This window comes from Bos javanicus, chromosome 6, assembly GCF_032452875.1.
Source record: "Bos javanicus breed banteng chromosome 6, ARS-OSU_banteng_1.0, whole genome shotgun sequence".
NCBI lineage: Eukaryota > Metazoa > Chordata > Mammalia > Artiodactyla > Bovidae > Bos > Bos javanicus.
Window position 1 is genome coordinate 107,928,100 of NC_083873.1, and position 19,904 is coordinate 107,948,003.

The 19,904-nt window shown below is 37.6% G+C and overlaps 1 non-coding gene across 1 annotated transcript; it reads left to right on the forward strand.

Moving 5' to 3' along the window:
- Positions 1–1,481: 1,481 nt before the first annotated feature.
- Positions 1,482–1,589, forward strand: LOC133250124 (U6 spliceosomal RNA). Its single transcript, XR_009737240.1, has one exon. It is a non-coding gene; the product is annotated as a U6 spliceosomal RNA (small nuclear RNA).
- The last annotated feature ends 18,315 nt before the right edge of the window (positions 1,590–19,904 follow it).

A 19,904-nucleotide genomic window follows, 5' to 3' on the forward strand; every position in this document is an offset into this window, starting at 1 on the left:
AGACTGAGATCCTGTGACACACGATGGTATCCAGTTAATTAGCAGAATTTTACTGACTTTCTTCCCTTTCTTATCTTACTTTGCCACCCACCTCCTTCCATGATTTCTGGCGTCACATCACAAATAAACCACTTGCATTCAACTCCTTGTCTCAATATTTTTCTTCTCAAGAATTCCTAACTTAATACATTTGTATTTAGAAAATTGTCCATAAAGCCAAACTAGTTAAACGCATTTGTAGAATTTTTTTTCAAAACATCCGTATTTATTCATTGGACAAATATTTTGGGGGTGTATTTTATGCATGTCATATATCTCTGATCTTAAGAAAAGCACAGACTAATGACTTGAGAGACAAATAAAGCAAAATTAGAATGCTACATGACAAATCCTTAAATAGAGAATTACAGGAGCCACAACAACAGTGAGGCAGAGAGAGAGCTTACTTCAGAATTAGTTCAGAGATCAGGGTATCCTAGTTGATGCTGTTGTAGAGTGAAGCTTCTCAATAAATAAGGAGGTTGGGAAGGCTAATTTAGCTTTTAGGACTTAATGGGACACAAATTATGGAAGAACATTTTGGGCCAAAGGAGTAGCATATGAAAAAGTGCATAAAGGTGTCCAGAGGAGAAAAGAAACTATACTCCTGTTCTTTTCATTTACTTATTTCTTTAGAGACAAGGAGGGTCATTGAAGGATTTATTATTTTAATACCTTATTTTTGTGCCTTTGAATCATGCTCGGTCAACATTTATACAAGAAAAAGTAGAGTTTCCAAACTGACTTAGTGAATATATTTTGAGCCTGCTAGAGTTGGTTTTTTTTTTTTTTAGTAATAAATATTTTATATGGTGAATATGAGACCAGGAAGATAAATGCTCCTAATGGTAAATACATATCTGCAACTCCTATCTCTCAGTGGTATCATTTGATTCTAGGACCTAAAGAACAACATACTTTTGATCACTTCTGTTAAAACCAGCGTTATCACATGCATTGTGTAAAACAGGTGTGTGTGTGTGTGTGTGTGTATGTGTGTGTGTGTTAGTGATGGTGATGGTGTTAGTGGAGGGTGTTCCCTGACTAGACTAGAAATACAAAGTCTCCTCAATTCTTCCACCTCCCCAGGAAATGTTGGGACAGATTATTCCTCACTTCTTGCCACTCATCACTCACTACTCTCTGAAGCCTGGAAGATGGTACTGGCGTGTGTGAAAGCTACATATTTGTTGGCTATTGGTATTTGTTGATTACTGACGAAAGTTGGTAATGCATGTTATGCCCTTTGTCTTTCTTTTTTCGAATACAATCCAAATGTACATCAACTGGTGAACAAATAAACAAAATGTGTTTGTTTGTTTTTTCCACACAATGGAATACTACTCAGCAATAAAAAGAAATATTGACATATGCTACAGTGTGGATAAATCTTGAAAATATTATCATATATAGAAGAAGCCACACACAAAAGACCACATACTGTACTTGCTTTGGCAGCACATATACTAAAAATTGAAACAATACAGAGAAAACTAACATGGCCCCCACAAAAGGAAAGCATGCAAATTCATAAACCACTCCATATTTTTCATGACAATTGCAAAAATAATGTAATATGTCAATGCATCAAAATGACACATTTTACATCTTAAATTTAGTGTTACACATCAAGTGTATTTAATTTTAAAAAGACCACTTACTGTATTATTCCATTTTATGAAATGTCAAGAATAGGCAAATCTTCAGAGATAGAAAGTGATTCAGCTAGGACTGTGGGTATACGTGAAAGGTGGGTTTGAGAGGTAAAGGCTAATAAGCATTGAATCTCTTCTGAGAGTGATGAAAACATTTTAAAATTAGAGCACATTGTGCCTTTTGTCTTTCTTTAAAGGAATCTATCCATAAGCTGAACACATTTCCCAATCTCCTGTTGTGATGTATAAGGTTCCTACTGTCCTCTTGAAGGTCCATCTGTAACAGGGCTCAGTTCCTAGAAGAGGAATTGAGAATCCTTATTCTGACTTCAGAGACAATACTTTGTCAAAAAAGGTCCATCTAGTCAAGGCTATGGTTTTTCCAGTGGTCGTGTATGGATGTGAGAGTTGGACTGTGAAGAAAGCTGAGCACCGAAGAATTGATGCTTTGAACTGTGGTGTTGGAGAAGACTCTAGAGAGTCCCTTGGACTGCAAGGAGATCCAACCAGTCCATCCTAAAGATTAGTCCTAGGTGTTCTTTGGAAGAACTGATGCTGAAGCTGAAACTCCAGTACTTTGGCCACCTCATGTGAAGAGTTGACCCATTGGAAAAGACACTGATGCTAGGAGGGATTGGGGGCAGGAGGAGAAGGGGACGACAGAGGATGAGATGGCTGGATAGCATCACCAAGTCGATGGACATGAGTTTGAGTGAACTCCAGAAGTTGGTGATTGACAGGGAGGCCTGGTGTGCTGTGATTCATGGGGTCACAAGGAGTCGGACACGACTGAGCAACTGAACTGAACTGAACTGAACTGATTCTGACTTCAAGGTCAGGCTTCTAACAGTTATATATAAGAAATAAAGTGGATTATGTGTTTTAATGTTTACCCAGTTCCTATATGTTGGAGGGTCTATAATCTGGTGGGCAGGAAGGCAAAATTATTAGGTTCCTCCAAATTTCAGCAGGTTTTCTTTCTTCTGATGGTTACAAGAACACTTTGTTTTCCTTAGCACAAGGCATATTATATCTGGAGCTGAAACCAATCGGCTGGAGCTGAAAGTTATTGTGGGTAGCATGCAGTGAATGGCTCAATTCATAGGAAACTCAGGTCTAGATATTTTAAGTGATTTTCTAAGGTCATATATATACTTGGAGGAAGAACTATGGCAAGAATTGAAGTCTACTGATACTTCAGGCTATTTTTCATATACTCTGACTTCTCAAAAAATATGTACTTAATAAATAAATGTAACACTAAAAATATAGTAACATTCCCTGGTTTGTCAGATGGTAAAGAGTCTGCTTTCAATACAGGAGATCTGGGTTCAATTCCTGGGTCAGGAAGATCCCTTTGAGAAGGAAATGGCAACTCACTCCAATATTATTGCCTGGAAAATCCAATGGATAGAGGAAGCTGGCAGGCCCCTGTCCACAAGGATGCAAAGAGTCGGACATGACTGAGTGACTAAGCATATACATTAGCTTACATTACAGGATACTGTCATATGAATGCATTAGACCTTAAGAGAATAATTTTAGTACTAATTTCACTTCCAAAACACTTTCTGGAGTTCAATGTAAGCAGTATTATACTTCATAACTGTCTCTTGATAATAAAGGGAATTAAAGTGGACGCAATTGAGTATTACTCAGCCATTAAAAAGAATACATGTGAATCAGTTCTAATGAAGTGGATGAAACTGGAGCCTATTATACAGAGTGAAGTAAGCCAGAAAGAAAGACACCAATACAGTATACTAATGCATATATATGGAATTTAGAAAGACGGTAACAATAACCCTGTATGTGAGATGGCAAAAGAGACACAGATGTATGGAATAGTCTTTTGGGCTCTGTGGGAGAGGGTGAGGGGGGGATGATTTGGGAGAATGGCATGGAAACATGTATAATATCATATATGAAATGAATTGCCAGTCCAGGTTCGATGCATGATACTGGATGCTTGGGACTGGTGCACTGAGATGACCCAGAGGGATGGTACAGGGTGGGAGGAGGGAGGGGGGTTCAGGATGGGGAACATGTGTATACCTGTGGCAGATCCATGTTGATGTATGGCAAAACCAATACAATATTGTAAAGTAATTAACCTCTAATTAACATAAATAAATTTATATTTTTTAAAAAATAAATAAAGTGGACTTACAAAAAAGGAGCAAAAAAAAGTGGACTATTTCATCAAATGATTCATATTTATTTGGGAAAACCAGCCTGCAAACAAACCAGCACGTTACCAAAGATACAGCACTGGTTACAGAGGAGTTTCAGGGGTAGATCAGGCAATCAGAAGTGGATAGACAGGGGAATCTCTCTAGAGAAACTGAAAAGGCATTGCAGATACTTAAGCCTATCTGTAGAGGTGGATAGATGGCTAAAGGCATGTTAGTAGACAGGATAGATAGAAGCCAGGGAGCAGGGGTGGGAAGGTCTGTGGGAACAGGGAAAAAACAGGAAGAAAATGAGTGAGTGGGTGTCCTTGAGCTCCCCAGGTAAGGTGAGATGAAGAGATTTATTACTCAGTCAGCTGTGTACACATATGTAAAAAGGAATCACTTGGTGTACATGACTTTTTTAATTAATTTTTTATTGGTGCATAGTCGCTTCACAATTTTATGCTAGCTTCTGCTGTACAGCAAAGTGAATCAGCTGTATGTAGACACATACCCTTCTCCTTTAGACTTCCTTCCCATTTAGGTCACCGCAGAGCTCTGATTAGAGTTCCCTGTGCTACGCAGTAGATTCTCATTAGTTGCCTATTTTATACATAGTGAATATACATCAATTCTAATCTCCCAGTTCATCCCACCTCCTTCCCCTCTGCCTTGGTGACAATTTGTTCTCTACATCTTGTATCTTCTATTTCTGCTTTGCAAATAAGATTTCTTATATCATTTTTCTAGATTCCACATATATGCATTAATATGTAGTATTTGATTTTTTTCTTTCTGACATGCTTCAGTCTGTATGACAGTTTCCAGATCCATCCACATCTCCACAAATGATCCAGCTCCATTCCTTTTTAGGGCTGAGTAATATCCCATTGGATACATGTACCACACATTCTTTATCCATTCATCTGTTGATGGACGTTTAGGCTGCTTTCATGTCCTGGCTATTGTAAATAGTGCTGCAATGAATATTAGGTTGCATGTGTCTTTTTGAATTACAGTTTTCTCTGGGTGTATGCTGAGTAGTGGGGTTTCTGGTCTCATAATATTTACCCTGGGTTTAAAATGTATATTAGCTCTCCCATATCTTCTAAAGCTTGCCAGTGTTTAGGTTTACTCCATTTCCCATCAGTATACAATATTTGAATCAAAAGGCAGCTTCTCTTTATCCTATATAATTCTCCTCCTCCTTTCCATCACCTCCCTTTAACACTTTCATCATAGTTTTCTTACAAATGTTGCTTCTCTTCCCTTAATTTCCCACAAGACTCAACCAAGTTGACCTTTACTACACAGTTCAAACATAACCTCATAAATAAGCTTTATCTGTTTCTTCCTCCTATGAACTCTTCTAACATGTAGCTATAATGTATGTGTACTTGTGTGGGTATTTTTAGATTTATTATTCCCACTAAATTTTTCATTTCTCAAAGGAAAGACCCAAGTAATTTAAATCTGTATTTGTCAGAGCAGCTAATGGGCAGACTGTCCAAGACTTGTGACTTCCGTATGAAGGTTTTACTTCCTCTTGACAATAGAGTTGAGGCTTTAAGTGCACTTCATTATGGAGAGGCACCATTTTGGATTCAATGCATGGGAGAAAAACATAACGTCTTTGCTTTTTTTCTAGAAACAGATGAAAGAGGGAGGGATGACAATTTAATCGTTCCTCATGATATTAACACAGTTGTATTAGTAACAGTAATATCAACAACTAACATTAATATAGCCTCTTTCCATCTTAAGAGCTATGTGGTTGCAAACACTACCTCATATGGAGTTTCAAAATGACCTAGACACATGAGAGTTATAATTTTTAAAGATAGAAACAGGCATCTCAAATGTGCCAAATGGTTTGTTTACAAAAGAATCATTCTTCATCAAGAACCTAAATCAAATCCTCTGACTCCAGTATGGTAAAACAAACTACCTTTCCCCCCGCAAACTACCTCCCCCCCAAAAGATAAATAAAGCTATTTTACCAAAGCATTTCAGATTTTATTCCCATTTTCATGATACAAAAACATCCAGATAAACTCAAAATTGTATATTTTTCTATTTTTAAAAAGGAATCTTATTTAGAAGATTAAAAATCTTTATAACAACTTACTTTTTATGAGGATCTATTCTGTATCATTTACTAAGCATCACTCCTAGAAACTATCATTATTTTCATTTTATAGATGAAAAAGCTGAGTCACTTGTTCGTTGCTTCAAAGCTGATAGGTGCCAGATCTGAAGCTACAATCAAGTGTTCTGAATCTAAGCCTAAACTAATTTCAAAATATCTCACCAAATGAAAGTAAGATAAAGAAAGCACAGAAAGAAAATAAAAGAGAAATAAGAAAGGTGTGTAGAAGGCACAAATGTGAGTGTGTAGAGACTCACTTTTTTTTTTTAAATTTTATTTTTAAACTTTACATAATTGTATTAGTTTTGCCAAATATCAAAATGAATCCACCACAGGTATACATGTGTTCCCCATCCTGAACCCTCCTCCCTCCTCCCTCCCCATACCATCCCTCTGGGTCGTCCCAGTGCACTAGCCCCAAGCATCCAGTATCGTGCATCGAACCTGGACTGGCATCTCATTTCATACATGATATTTTACATGTTTCAATGCCATTCTCCCAAATCTTCCCACCCTCTCCCTCTCCCATAGAGTCCATAAGACTGTTCTATACATCAGCGTCTCTTTTGCTGTCTCCTACACAGGGTTATTGTTACCATCTTTCTAAATTTCATATATATGCATTATTACACTGTATTGGTGTTTTTCCTTCTGGCTTACTTCACTCTATAATAGGCTCCAGGTTCATCCACCTCATTAGAACTGATTCAAATGTATTCTTTTTAATGGCTGAGTAATACTCCATTGTGTATATGTACCACTGCTTTCTTATCCATTCATCTGCTGATGGGCATCTAGGTTGCTTCCATGTCCTGGCTATTATAAACAGTGCTGCGATGAACACTGGGGTACACGTGTCTCTTTCCCTTCTGGTTTCCTCAGTGTGTATGCTCAGCAGTGGGATTGCTGGATCATAAGGCAGTTCTATTTCCAGTTTTTTAAGGAATCTCCACACTGTTCTCCACAGTGGCTGTACTAGTTTGCATTCCCACCAACAGTGTAAGAGGGTTCCCTTTTCTCCACACCCTCTCCAGCATTTATTATTTGTAGACATTTGGATCACAGCCATTCTGACTGGTGTGAAATGGTACCTCATAGTGGTTTTGATTTGCATTTCTCTGATAATGAGTGATGTTGAGCATCTTTTCATGTGTTTGTTAGCCCTCTGTATGTCTTCTTTGGAGAAATGTCTATTTAGTTCTTTGGCCCATTTTTTGATTGGGTCTTTTATTTTTCTGGAGTTGAGCTGTAGGAGTTGCTTGTAAATTTTTGAGATTAGTTGTTTGTCAGTTGCTTCATTTGCTATTATTTTCTCCCATTCTGAAGGTTGTCTTTTCACCTTGCTCATAGTTTCCTTTGATGTGCAGAAGCTTTTAAGGTTAATTAGGTCCCATTTGTTTATTTTTGCTTTTATTTCCAATATTCTGGGAGGTGGGTCATAGAGGATCCTGCTGTGATGTATGTCGGAGAGTGTTTTGCCTATGTTCTCCTCTAGGAGTTTTATAGTTTCTGGTCTTACGTTGAGATCTTTAATCCATTTTGAGTTTATTTTTGTGTATGGTGTTAGAAAGTGTTCTAGTTTCATTCTTTTACAAGTGGTTGACCAGATTTCCCAGCACCACTTGTTAAAGAGATTGTCTTTAATCCCTTGTATATTCTTGCCTCCTTTGTCAAAGATAAGGTGTCCATATGTGCGTGGATTTATCTCTGGGCTTTCTATTTTGTTCCATTGATCTGTATTTCTGTCTTTGTGCCAGTACCATACTGTCTTGATAACTGTGGCTTTGTAGTAGAGCCTGAATGTAGAACAGCACTCAGTAGACAGAACATCTATGACTTCCCTAGTAGGAGCAAAAATGATTTTCAGGAAATGCCAACTGAAACATTGATGCCAAAGCTAAGCTTATGGAAATTCCTGCCTGAGTAGATCCTTGTATTATTTTTATTTGATTCTTCTTCTTGGGACATGTAGGGTTATTTCCAAATTCATTACCTTTCAGTAACAAACTATATTCTTATAGAAATACTCTAGTAAATGTCTTTCAGGATCATGTAATTCCTTTAGGGGTTGTATGGGGAAACCCTCTGCCTACTTGATTTACAAAACGCAGATGGTTAGTAATACTTGAGTTGTTATTGATGCCTCCTGACATCTTTCTCAGCACCCTTAAAGAGAGTGGCATAATTCTTTAAGACATAATATTACACTTAGGAATTGCTTTAAAAGATCATCAATCTTTTGTGCATGACTCTGAACACTCAGCTAGTGTTAAATAAACCATGACTAGAAATGAAATTCAAAATACTTTGAGTGATTTCTGCAAAATGCTCTCCATTTGCCAATTATGTCCTACCATATTTCATCTTATCAGTTATTCATTATTCTTGACTAAAAATACAGTTATGACAAACAGTATATCTCAGAGGAAGTTTCATGATTTTCCAAAGAAATACGATCAATATGTCCCAGCCAAGCCATCCTTTATACTTTGCACTTGGTGGAAATAACATTGTGAGTGATGATGATGGTGACTTTATTTGCAGGTGTTGATGAATTTGGCTATTAGGAATATAAATATAACTGAAAGGAATATCAAAACAAAATGGCATAGTTATCAAAAAGATGTCTGCTAAACATGGATTGGACTTTTGCCAGGAGGAATGGCAATCAGTGAAGGATTCTTTCCTTTTTATATAATTTGTAATAAAGAAAATACATTCAAAATTCAATCAGCAAGAAGAGGCACTAGACTCCCCACCCTCTACCTTCCAGAAACAGATTGAAAAGTACCCGAAGGTTTGAACTTTAAATCATCTACTTGTTTTATGAAAATAACTATGATACATGGTCAAGGAAATGAAATCGTTATGTATTCTGATCTGAGGTCTTCTAGGATGTTCTGTTCTTGTACATTACTTAACTTCTCTGACCCTCAGTTTCTTGGGTATTTAAATCAGTGCTTCAAGTATCAAATAAGGTACAAACATAAAAATATTTTTAAATATAAAGAGCTCTTCAAATATAAGGAATCACTCTTTATATTCCCTGGAGAAAAAGAATTTTCCTAGTGCTAAAATAAGGTTAAAATTAAAACCATGTATTATTCATGTATATAAGCTATAAAACTATATTAACACAAATGCACCAATATAGTTTACAAAGTAAAAAAAGTCATTTAAATTAATAGATTTATGAAATTAATTAGCAGCAATTATATATCATCATATATCACTACTATAAGCAATATGCTGTAACTAACAACTGCAGTTTGAGGTATTCAACACTTTCATAAAATTATCCTCACATCTTCCATCCTGCTGTGTCTCTGTGATGCTTCCAGCAGCTTTTCTGGCATTCAAACTTATAAGCCATTTTAAGTTGAAGATTCTCTAGCTTTCCCAGGTATGGCCAGCTCAGTCTTAAAGTGATCCCAGTACCTTTTTCTACAGAGAAGATCAAGAACACTTTGATTAGAATCTAAGCCTTCAAAGCTTACAGAAGAGCATGTGTTCTGAGGATGATGGTTGGGGAAGATGCCTGAAATAAAAATCTGATGAAAGGGAGAATACAGTCATAGGTCATAGTGTGTAAATATGTGTACCATTGTTTTGACATGAAAATATCCAGACAGCCACACTCTAGAGGTTCTCTTCTACCAACACTGCCAACAAAACCTTCAGGCCATATAGCTTTATCCTAACCATCATCATAACTTGTATCAGCCATGATAATATGGGTGGATAATGTATTTGTATGTCACTAATGTGCTAAGTCACTTCAGTCATGTCCAACTCTTTGCAACCCTATTGACTATAGCCCACCAGGTTCCTCTGTCCATGGGATTCTCCCACATTAAATCTTATTTTCTGTTTCAATTACTCAACTTTGAAGCAAAATTAAATTTGCAAGTGATTTCAAAGTATATATGAGCATTATTTTAATGCTGTCATGTGTCTCAAATATATTCTTCATTCTGAAAAAAAAAAAAAAAAGTGAAAGTTAGTCACCCAGTCATGCCCAAGTCTTTGCCATCGCATGGACTACATCCCACCAGGTTACTCTGTCCATGGAATTCTCCAGGCAAGAGTACTGGAGTGGGTTGCCATTTCCTTCTCCAGGGGATCTTCCCGACCCAGGGATCAAACCCATGTCTCTTATGTCTCCTGCATTGGCAGGAGGGTTTCTTTACCAACTGAGACACCAAGGAAGCCTTCTTTCTCATGTTTCTCATTTGGAATTTTATTTATTATTTAATTTTATAAATAGCACAGTGATAAATAAAGCTTGGGCATGGATATTTTATTAGGTATAGTAAAATTTTCTTAACATAGATTTTTCTAAATGATGATAGCAATAACTAAAGCAGCCTATTCTAAATCGGTACTGAGCACTTCATATGAATTATTTGACTGATACATGTCACAATTTTGCGAGATTATGTTAATATTTGATCATTTTAAATCAAACAATAGTTGATTTGCAATGTTATATTAATTTCAGGAGTATAGCAAAGTGATTCAGTTACACACACACACACACACACACACACATAGACATATTCTTCTTCAAGTTATTTTCCAATGTAGGCTATTTGAAAATATTGCGTATAATCCCCTGTGATATATAGTAGGTCCTTGTTGTTTCCCAAACTCCTAATTTATCCCTCCCCTGCTCCCTTTCCCTTTTAGTAATTATAAATTTATTTTCTATGTCTGTGACTCTATTTCTGCTTTGTAAATAGATTCCTTTGTATCATTTTTAAAAAAATATTTCACTATGTTATATGGTATTTGTCTTTGTCTACTTTACTTCATTTAGTATAACCTCTAATCCATCCATGTTGCTGCAAATTTAGGTTGCCTGCATGTATTGGTTATTATATAAATAGTGCTGCAATGAACACTGAGGTGCTCGTATCTTTTTGAGCTATCATCTTCTCTGTATACATGCCCAGGAATGGGATTGCAGCATCAAATAGTAGTTCTATTTTTAGTTTTTCAGGAACCTCCATACCGTGTCCATAGTGGCTATTACAATTTTACATTCTGACAAATGGAGTGAGAAGGTTCTCCTTCCTCCACACCCTCTCCAGCATTTATTATTTATAGACTTTTTGATGATAACCATTCTGACAGATGAGGAGATAACTCTCTGCACTTTGGATTTGCATTTCTCTAATAATTAGTGATGTTGAGCATCTTTTCATGTGTGTTTGGCCTTCTGCATGTCTTCTTTGGAGAAAGGTTTAGTTAGGTTTCCTGCCCGTTTTTCAATTGAATTGCTTTTGGTGGGTCTTTTTTTTTTTTTTTTTGGTATTGAGCTGAATGAGCTACTTGCATATTTTGGAGATTAGTTCCTTGTTGGTTGCAAATATTTTCTCTCATTCTGTAGGTTGTCTGCTTGTGTGGTTTATGGTTTCTTTTTCTGTGCAAAATCTTTTTAGGTTAGAAAACTAATCAGGAAGGCCAAGTGTGCTATTAGCGAGTAAATGGAAGAGCCTGAATTGGGTTCAAGTATGGCAGAGTTCAGGGTGCATCACAAAAGCACTGCCTGCAGGCATGTCAAAGGCAGGAAAATACAACCACCTTCAGAAAGATACAAACAAGGGTTTAAAGTTTATATAAAATTTACCTTGTTGTTATCATGATAGTCTCAATAAAATTCCCTCCCAGGACTCATGCTAAGTGGAAGGGAACTCCTAGATTTAATTTTTAACTGTAAGTATCTAATAATGAAGATACAAAGCTCAGTGGAAAACCACTAGGGTGAGATTCTTAAAAATGTGAAAATTTTGCCACCTCTTTAGGAGTCATTAGATGTTTAAATAAACCACTATATGGGTGTCACCAGTTGGAGGAGAGTTCTTTTTAAACCTGCAAATACTCTGAGAACAAAAATAGATTTCAAAAACTTCACAAGTTAATGGATGACAGGAAAAAAATTAACAATGTAGCTGAAACTTTTGTCCAAGTGCTGCTGACAAAGACAGTTGGCTTAATGGGAGACACATATAACATTTTTGCTTGAAAATTCACTTTATAAATGGAAGTTCATTCAAGTACTAATATTTGGTCAGTAAAGATAGCATCTAGGCTTACAGAGATAAAATTTTTTGCCATTGAGAGAAACAGAAAGGAGTCACCCCTATAAAACAATGAATGATTGAATAAAATATAGAATAATGTATGTAAAATAATAACCCATGAACTGAACCATCAATGAAACCTCATAAAAGGGGACATTTTATAGGAGCAGAAATTAGTCACTGTTTTTGCAGAATGGAAATGCAAAATAAGTGAATTAGGTTCACCTAGTCTAGCCTACAGGGCTTCCCTGGTAGCTCAGTGAAAAAGAATCTGCCTGCAATTCAAGACACCCGGGTTTGACCCCTGGGTTGGGAAGATCCCCTGGAGGAAGGCATAGCAGCCCACTCCAGTACTCTTGACTGGAAAATTCTATGACCAGAGGAGCCGGGTGGGCTACAGTTCACAGGGTCACACAGCATCAGATATGACTGAGTGACTAAGCAGCAGCAGCAGTCTAGACTACTCCCTGGACTTGCGGTATCAATAGCACTTTTGTGCTTAGACAATAGTAAACAGATAGTTGCTACGCATGTAACCTGGCAAGGCAAAACAGCCATAGATTCAAGGATTCAGGAGTAAGGATCTGGGTTACTCTACTGGGTAACCAACCCAGGTCAGTGGAAGAAGCAAAGGGAGACTGCTCTGTAAACGGACAGCGGAGGAATATGAAATTTTGTGTCTTAAGGAAATTATAGAAAATAATACAGAATGGGGGACAACAGAGGATGACATAGTTGGATGGCATCACCGACTCGATGGACATGAGTTTGAGCAAGCTCCAGGAGTTGGTGATGGACAGGGAAGCCTGGCGTGTGCAATCTTCTGAACTGAATTTAGTTCTGAACTGAATAAAGAATGGAAAAAAACATAATGGATCATTTTACCTGTGAATAGGTTGACTAAAGCAGAGTAGAATTGCTGGTGTTAGAGAGAAGAGAAAGCCTGTATATTTGAATAGGATAGAAGAATGAGAGTATAAACACAGATGCAGGCAGGTCATGGTGCTGGAGAAGACTCATGAGAGTCCCTATGACAGCAAGGAGATGAAACCAGTCAATCCTAAAGGAAATCAACCCTGAATATTCATCGGAAGGACTGGTGCTAAAGCTGAAGCTCCAAAATTTTGGCCACTTAATGTGAAGAGCTGACACATTGGAAAAGACCCAGATGCTGGGAAAGATTGAGAACAAGAGGAGAAAAGAGGGGGTGACAGAGGATGAGCTAGTTGGATGGCATCTCTGATTCAATGGACATGAGTTTGAGCAAACTTAGGGAGGTTTGCTCAACCTAATAGGTTTCCCTGTTAGGAAACCTGGCGTGGTGTAGTTCACGGGGTCACAAAGAGTTGGATATGACTTAGTGACTGAACAACAACAGAATATTATGGTGGGAAGATAAAATCATACCCATGTGATTGGATTTATGCAATAATAGTTAAGGTCATTGATTACCCTCGAGTGTGGGCACAGCAAATGCTGAAACTTTTAGGAGGGAGACAGTTATCTGAAATAGTTTTCTGAAAGAGGACAAACATACTTATGTAGAAAGTGTGGTTCTTAGGAAAATACGGTTGATACAGATTGGGGCACTTGAAATAGACAGCTTAGAGTCTGAGCAGTTGTGGATGGGACAAGATGTAGTATATGTCTTCAGACACCAGAAATGGGAGCAGACAGGGACAAGGTCATTGGAGCTGGAATGTCAAGAACATAACAGTCCAGGCTATTGGATAATATTATCACCATAGTGGTGAAGACCACCAATGATGTTAACAGAAGTTAGTGGTAGAGAAGATGACTGCAAGCCAGATGCTAAAGACATTAATGGATAAGGGTTACTGACTGGTGAGTAGTTGATGACAGCAATAAAGAAGGGAGTAGTGGGTGCTAAAATTTAATGTCACATACTTAAGAGAAGCTTTTTTATATAGCTGGTGGAATAAATAGTTTGGAAGTTGCAGTAAGGAGCAAGCAGAAAACTTATCCCACTACAAGAGCTAACTGAAGCTGGTGGCAAACAAAAGAGCATTTTTCCTCTGTCTCTCACAAATCACACACACATGGCTGTGTTTGAGCACTCACTTATTCTCATATATGTTACCTTAATACAATTAAGTAAATACATATACCCTTACGCAAGTAAATAGATTCATATAATCTCAACAATTCTTTTTAAAGTATTTCTTTATAATATGGGAGGTTCATTTACCACATTCAGTATGTAAAAGTATACTATTTCAATATTTATAATGAATAAGTAAATTGTTTATATGTGTTTAATTTATAAATGCCTCTATACACATCTATATGAATTAGATGTGTGCATTTTTTCACATATATGTTGAATTTTCTCTGCTGATTTATTGTTTTTCAAAACTATGTTTGGATGGTTCAAACACATGTGTTGTAACTATATTAAAACTTTGTTTTTAGGAATCGATTGGCAAGGATCTGGAGAAGGAGCAGAGAGATTGTCTAGGGGACCAGTGGGCATGAGAGAGTCCTGCTGGCACCACTGACTACCTTCTGCACATACCTCCTTTCCTTCCTACCTGGCCCCAGTGTTCAAGTATCAGCAAGGTTTGGCTTCAGGGGAATTTGGTCTTCTAACCACACCAAACTTATGTGAACCTTGGCTGTATTAGAACACTTCTGATATTTCTGCACCAAACCCAGTGAATTTGACAAGCAACAACACACGAGAAAGGCTACGAAGGCACTTATGATAATCATTTTCTGTCTTGAAAATAGTGACCCATTTGAGAGGAATGCAGATGGGGCCGTGCTGTCCAGATTTTCCTTCCAGCTGTAATAACTGGAACAATGATAGTCACACTGAAACCAGGGATGGATTCCACCTGGGGAAATAAGGAACAATATAAAGATGAAAGACAGTTAAAGGAGTGAGTTGTGACATCAAAATGATGTTCAAACTTGTTATAACAACAACCACAAACAAAAACCTTTAAAATACCTTATGTATCACCATTGTTTCCAGTTGATTAGACTTTCTCTTCTCTATAATGTCAGTTGTCGTTGTTGTTCGATCACCCAGTTGTGTCAACTCTTTGTGACCCCATGGACTGCAGCACTTCAGGCCTCCCTGTCCCGCACTAACTACCGGAGTTTTTCCAAGTTCATGTTCATTGCATCAGTGATGCTGTCTAGTCATCTCATCCTCTGATGCCCTCTTCTCCTTCTGCCCTAATCTTTACCAGCATCAGGGACTTTTCCAATGAGCCATCTATTCGCATCAGATGAGCAAAATACTGGAGCTTCAGCTTCAGCATCAGCCCTTCCAGTGATTATTCAGGGTTGATCTCCCTTAAGACTGACTTGTTTGATCTCCATGCTGTCCAACAGACCTTCAGGAATCTTCTCCAGCACCACAGTTCAACGGCATGGATTCTTTGGCATTCTGCCTTCCTTATGGTCCAGCTCTCACAGCTGTACATGACCACTGGGAAGACCATAGCCCTGACATAATGTCAGTTGGTGATGTCTATTTTCTATTAGTACTGGATACGATGTTTTCCAGAATTAAGGTAAAATGTTTTGTAGCAAGCAGGTTTTGTGGCTATCAGGCTGATGATAGTATTTAATTAAAATCTATCATTTTACAGGAGTTTAAATTTAGGAATAAAATTACGTTCTCAAACATTTATAGTAGTTATTATGGAAAAAAAAAAAACACAAACGAAACCAAATGACTCAGAATAATAAGGATACCTGATGTATTGATAAAATTTGCCATGCACTAAGCTCTTGTCTTTAAATCATTGCCTTTAACCTAGAAACTGGTCTTCTATTTTCTTATCTAGTGCTCTTTCTACTACTGCTTTCTGTCCTCATAAATCTCACCATATCCGGAGACAGAAAGATTGATAGACCATGCAAATATGTTTTCTTTCTGTCTGACTACAAAAACCATTTTTTTTTTCAGAAGCAAGTGGGAAGAAAGTAAGTGTAAATAATAACAATGCTTTTGTTCTGTGAAACCATGGAGGACTGTGAATCTGTCTCCAGTAGATGATGAAGGATGAAACAGTGATATAGAGTAGAGGGTCTTGGCAGAGAGTATCATCTGTTGCCTTTTAGACAGGTAACAGATCATCTCTGGATTTAGGGCAAGGGCTGATGTGCCAAGTCAGATTTACTCTGACACTGGCTGCAGAGTAGTGTAGAAAAAGAGAGGAAAGGAGAAAGAAAGAATTTTTTTTTTTTTTAATTAAAGCTTCAGTTCAGTTCAGTTCAGTCACTCAGTCATGTCCAACTCTTTGCAACCCCATGGACTGCAGCACACCAGGCCTCCCTATCCATCACCAAATCTTGGAGCTTGCTCAAACTCATGTCCAGACTCTAGTTGGTGATGCAATCCAACCATCACATCCTCTGTCATTCCCTTCTCCTCCTGCCTTCAATCTTTCTCAGGATCAGGGGCTTTTCCAATGAGTCAGTTCTTTGCATCAGGTGGCCAAAGTATCAGAACTTCAGCTTCAGCATCAGTCCTTCCAATGAATATTCAGGACTGATTTCCTTTAGGATGGACTGATTGGATCTCCTTGCAGTACAAGGGATTCTCAAGAGTCTTCTCCAACACCACAGTTCAAAAACATCAATTCTTCAGTGCTCAGCTTTCTTTATGGTCCAACTCTCACATCCATACATGACTACTGGGAAAACCATAGCTTTGACTATCCAGACCTTTGTCAGTAAAGTAATGTCTCTGAAGTAATGTCTCTGCTTTTTAATATGCTGTCTAGGTTTGGCATAGTTTTTTTCTTCCTAGGTTTGTCATAGGTTTTTCTTCCAAGGAACAAGCGCCTTTTAATTTCATGGCTGCAGTCACCATCTGCAGTGATTTTGGAGCCCAAGAAAATAAAGTCTGTCATTGTTTCCTCATCTATTTGCTATGAATTGATGGGACAGGATGCTATGATCTTATTTTCTTGAATGTTGAGTTTTAAGCCAACTTTTTCACTCTCCTCTTTCACTTTCATCAAAAGGCTTTTCAGTTCCTCTTGCTTTTCTTTCATAAGGGTGGTGTCATTTGCATATCTGAAGTGAAGTGAAGTGAAGTGGCTCAGTCCTGTCCGACTCTTTGCGACCCCGTGAACTGTAACTTACAAGGCTCCTCATATCTGAGGTTATTGATATTTCTTCCAGCAATCTTGATTCCAGTTTGTGCTTCATCCACATGCCAAGCTTACCACAGGCCAAGTAATTCATTCTTAAATATAAATAATATTATATTACTTATATGTATGAAAAGTGAAAGTGTTAGTTGCTCAGTCATGTCCTACTCTCTGCAACATCATGGACTATAGCCTGCCAGGCTCCTTGGTCCATGGAATTCCCTAGGAAAGAATACTAGAGAATTCCATGGATTGAAAGCATTGTTAACATCTTTCATATTATATCTTCTATAGATTTTTCTTATTGGTGTACAGTTGCTTTACAATATTGGGTTAGTTTCTGCTGTAGAGCAAAGTGAATCAGCCTTACGTATACATATATCCCCATTTTTGTTTTTAATTTCCTTCCCATTTGGGTCACCACAGAGCACTGGGCTAAACTTAACACCATTACTGTCTGTCCAGAAGACTAACAGAGAGGTCCAGAGAGATATTTCTTGAAATAATGAGTGAACATTAGACTTGCAAAGTTCTGTAAAGGCCATTTAAACCATCTACTTCAGAGATGAAAATTTAAGAGCTATATATTTTGTTGGCTGTCCAAATTTACAGAATTAGCAGCAGAGTTGGTGCTAGAATCACACTGAGTTTAGAACATAAGCAACAAATATAAGCCTTCATTCAGTTTGTTCATATTTACTAAGGTTCTTCTATACCCAGATGTGTCAGACATCTAACAATACTCACATGAAAACATAGTGCAAAATGTAAGAGTCAAGAGTCTGAAGAAAAAGTAAACTGACAGGTGCAATTTAAGTTATACTGTCATAAAATTTCCACGAAATGTTGACTCCTTGTGTTGGGTTCTTGGAAAGCTTCAGGTGAGCAGAGAGAATGGAGAGTCTTCTCCCAGAGCTTCTCTGAAGCTTCTTTAGAATAGGAATCAAATCATGTTGATCATTGAGTCATTAGCCACTTAAAAAAAATAATAAATTTTCTGTGATTTTGGTGGCAATTCGAGTCCAAAATCCATAGGGTAAGCCATCAAGGGATTCCAGTATGAGCTGAAACTATGGTCCATGGGTTGAAATTTTTATCTTAATAAAAAGTCGCCTTTTAACTGACTTTTTAACTGACTGAATCAGGCACATAGAATATTAAGAGTAATATTTACTTAAATTTTACTGGTATGGATTGTAATCACATCTATAAAATGCCTTCACAGCACACCTAGATTATTATTTGACTGAATAACCGAAGACTAGCCATGTTGACACATAAAATTGCCCATCTTGATCACCCAATAAGAATAATTCATTTTTTGGATTCATTACATGTGGCATTAGTGGTAAAGAAATCACTGCCAATATAGGAGACTTAAGAGACTCAACAGACTTGGGTTTGATCCCTGGGTGGGGAAGATCCCCTGGACTAGGAAAGGGCAACTCATTCCAGTATTCGTGCCTGGAGAATCCCATGGACAGAGCAAACTGGTGGGCTACAGTCCACAGGGTCACAAAGAGTCAGATATCACAGAAGCGACTTAGCACAGCATATATTGTTCAAAGAGTTTCAAGGCATTATCCCACTGAATGTAAAACAAATATTGCTGCTGCTATTTATTAAAGAGAGTATAGAGGCTAATGACACCCACACTGTTCAAATTCCACTCTTGTTAAGGGGCTCTGAGCCCATAACCCAGGTCTTAAACTCTGTTCAGTAAAAAGATGCCACTTTGCTTCATACAGAGTAGCTTACTTCTGTGGAGTATTCCATTTCTAAGTTGTTCTGACCTCTTCTTTATGTCCAGAATAGAGTCCACATGTTGAGATAGTGAAGCTATATCACAGAAAGAGTCTGGATCAGTGAGTCATCTGGAATTTCAATGAGCGAGAAGTTGTGTTGGCAAGAAATTATTTTGTTAAGCAACTGACTTTTGAAGGTTGTCGGTTAGCAGAGCATAACTTAGTCTACGTTAACTAATTAACTTCATTAACTTCTTAGGGAGTTGATTTAAGGATTTTATTGGATAAAAGATGGGAAAATGTTGGAAAAAGCCAAACATTACTGTGTTTTTAATCCTGCAGCTGTGTTTCCTTTAAGACACTGACCGTTGTAAACAAGCCAGGGCATCAGGGCTGACTTCTCTCACTGAATATTATTTATTCCTCCAAGAAGTTTTACCAGCTGAATACGTCAAATTACTTCTCAATTTTAATTAGGCAGAAATGGCAAGATCTCATAACAGAGAAACACATTGGCAATGGAATTCAGGTAATAAATTAAGCTTTTAAACTTTTTTTTTTTTTTTGTCCTCTCTACCCCGCTGTCCAGCCCAGGGTCAGACACATGATGGCCATCAATGTATTTTTGTTTCTAAGATGTCAAACTCTTCTCAGTTCATGTCCTAAATATCATAGTAAAATTAGCCATGCATACCATTGTGTCGTAAACTGCATACAGAAGGCTTGAAACACTTAAAATTCTTCTCCAGCCAAGGTGGAAAGTTATAAAAAGTAGATTTTTTAGCCAATGCTTCCCATATTCAACAAAGGAATTTGTACATGTTCAACTAGCAATGTTTACTGGGGTGATGCGGAGTGTCTTTAGGGCTTCCCAGGTCACTCAGTGGTAAAGGATCCACCTGCCAACGCAGAAGCCTCAGG